A 3,164-nucleotide genomic window follows, 5' to 3' on the forward strand; every position below is an offset into this window, starting at 1 on the left:
CGGCCGCTGCCCCTGGCGCCGCCCCGATGGCCACGCCCTGACACCCGTCTCTGGCTCGCCACCCCTCTCGCTCCTCTTCCCCGACCCAATCTGGATCGGGAAGGGGCAATGAGCCCGACGCCTCCCTCACTGACGCCGTCGCTGTGCGCCACCACCGTCGCCCGAAGACCTTGCCATCGTCGGAGCCTCGCGCCGCCTCGACTTCGTCGATGCACGCGTCCTCATCCTCCTCCTCAACGGCCTCCCTCGAGCCTCGCCGCCCCCTGGTCTCTACTCGACCGTGAGGACCCCAACTCCTCTCCTTCTCTCCCTGTACCCATGCGCACATACATGCACGCGCTCACCGTCGTCCCTATCACCCGCAACAGCCACGGCCATCCGCCGCTACTCTCGCCGAGCCGCCGCGCCTCTGCGCTCTGCTGCCCGCCTCTGCTGCCCACCTCTGCCTGGCGTTGCGGCCTCGACGCGCCCCGTCCTGTGCTGCTTCTGCTACCCGCGGGCTATGCCGCCGCCGCCCGGCTCCGGCCACTGCACTGCGGCACCGCTCGGAGGCCCCGCGTCCTTCGCCTCGAGCCCAGCACCGTTCCCCGCCTCCTTCCCATCACCGCGACCGCCCGCGACCCCACTGCGGCTGCACCCGCCAGGGCTGCCGTCGCCCGGGTTCGTTTGGCTCCGCCAGCGCCCGTAACCCGCTGCACGCACGCCCACTAAGCCCCTTGTGCCTATGGCAAACGGGGACCATGCCCAGAACAAAAAAAAGAATTAATTAAATAAATAAATTAATAAATAGTAAATAAAACTAATTAAAAAAATAATTAATTAATTTAATTAATCCTGATTAGATTAACCTAATCACTTAGTTTAGTTAATTAATCTGTTAGGTTAGTTAACAGTCAATGATAGCTGGGACCCACACGTCAGTTTGACCCAGTCAATGCCCTGTTGACTGCTGACGTCATGATGACGTCAACATACACTATTCTGGATAATGTTGAATTAAAATAATTAAATAAATTCTAAAAATGATTAAATCTTTTAAAATTAATATAAAATAAACCGTAGCTCGGATGGAAAAACTTTGTACATGAAAGTTGCTTAGAACGACGAGACGAATCCGGATACGCAACCCGTTTATCCGCCATGCATCCCTAACCTATCGAACTCACAACTTTCCCCCTCCGGTTCATTTGTCTGAAAACGCGAAACACCAGGAATACTTTCTCGGATGTTCCCCCCTTCACCGGTATCACCTCATACCGCGTTAGGGCACGCCTAGCATCACACATTGCTTTGTCATGCATCGTTTTGCATATGTTTGCATTGTATTCATTGTTTCTTTCCCCTCTTCTTCCGCTAGACACCGAGACCGACGCCGCTGCTACCCAGTACGACTACGGTGTTGACGACCCCTCCTTCTTGCCCGAGCAACCAGGCAAGCCCCCCCCTTGATCACCAGATATCGCCTATTCTTCTCTATACTGCTTGCATTAGAGTAGTGTAGCATGTTACTGTTCGGTTACTCCTATTCTGTTGCATAGCCTGTCATTGTTGCTACAGTCATTGATACCTTACCCGCAGTCCTAAATGCTTAGTATAGTATGCTAGTTTGTCATCATTGGCCCTACATTATTGTCAGTCTGCCTTGCTATACTATTGGGCTATGATCACTTGGGAGGTGATCACGGGTATATACTATACATATATACATACTATACAGATGGTGACTAAAGTCGGGTCAGCTCGTTGGGTACCCGCAAGTGATTCCGATGTGGGGGCTGGAAGGACAGGTGGCTCCATCCCGGTAGAGGTAGGCCTGGGTTCCCGACGGCCCCCGACTGTTACTATGTGGTAGAGCGACAGGGCAGGTTGAGACCACCTAGGCAGAGGTGGGCCTGGCCCTGGTCGACGTTCGCGGTTACTTCATAATAACATGCTTAACGAGATCTTGGTATTTGATCTGAGTCTGGCCACTGGCCTATACGCACCAACCAACTACGCGGGAAAGATATGGGCACTCGACGTCGTGGTATCAGCCGAAGCCTTCTTGACATCAGCGACGGAGCGGCGCGCGCCGGATTGGACCGCGTAACGTGACTTCCTTTGTAATGGAGGTTGCTAGGTCTGCTTCCGGCCGCCCTCGCAACGTGCAGGTGTGCAATGGGCGATGGGCCCAGACCCCTGCGCGCATAGGATTTAGACCGGTGTGCTGACCTCTCTATTGTGCCTAGGTGGGGCTACGACGTGTTGATCTTCCGAGGCCGGGCATGACCCAGGAAAGTGTGTCCGGCCAAATGGGATCGAGCGTGTTGGGTTATGTGGTGCACCCCTGCAGGGAAGTTATCTATTCGAATAGCCGTGTCCCTCGGTAAAAGGGCGACCCGGAGTTGTACCTTGACCTTATGACAACTAGAACCGGATACTTAATAAAACACACCCAGACAAGTTCCACAGACAACCCGGTGATCGCTTTTCCACAGGGTGACGAGGGGAGGATCGCCGGGTAGGATTATGCTATGTGATGCTACTTGGAGGACTTCAATCTACTCTCTTCTACATGCTGCAAGACGGAGGCTGCCAGAAGCGTAGTCTTCGATAGGACTAGCTATCCCCCTCTTATTCTGGCATTCTGCAGTTCAGTCCACCGATATTGCCTCTTTACACATATACCCATGCATATGTAGTGTAGCTCCTTGCTTGCAAGTACTTTGGATGAGTACTCACGGTTTCTTTGCTCCCTTTTTCCCCCGTTTTCCTCTTCTTCTAGGATGCCGCAACCAGATGATGGAGCCCTGGAGCCAGACGCCACCGTCGATGATGATTCTTACTACACTGGAGGTGCCTACTACTACGTGCAGGCTGCTGACGACAACCAGGAGTAGTTTAGAAGGATCCCAGGCAGGAGGCTTGCGCCTCTTTCGATCTGTATCCCAGTTTGTGCTAGCCTTCTTAAGGAAAACTTGTTTAACTAATGTCTGTACTCAGATATTGTTGCTTCCGCTGACTTGTTTATGTCGAGCACTTGTATTCGAGCCCTCGAGGCCCGTGGCTTGTAATATGATGCTTATATGACATATTTTATTTTTAGAGTTGTGTTGTGATATCTTCCCGTGAGTCCCTGATCTTGATCGTACACATTTGCGTGCATGATTAGTGTACGATTGAAT

The sequence above is a fragment of the Triticum dicoccoides genome, chromosome 3B (genome assembly GCF_002162155.2).
Source record: "Triticum dicoccoides isolate Atlit2015 ecotype Zavitan chromosome 3B, WEW_v2.0, whole genome shotgun sequence".
Lineage (NCBI taxonomy): Eukaryota > Viridiplantae > Streptophyta > Magnoliopsida > Poales > Poaceae > Triticum > Triticum dicoccoides.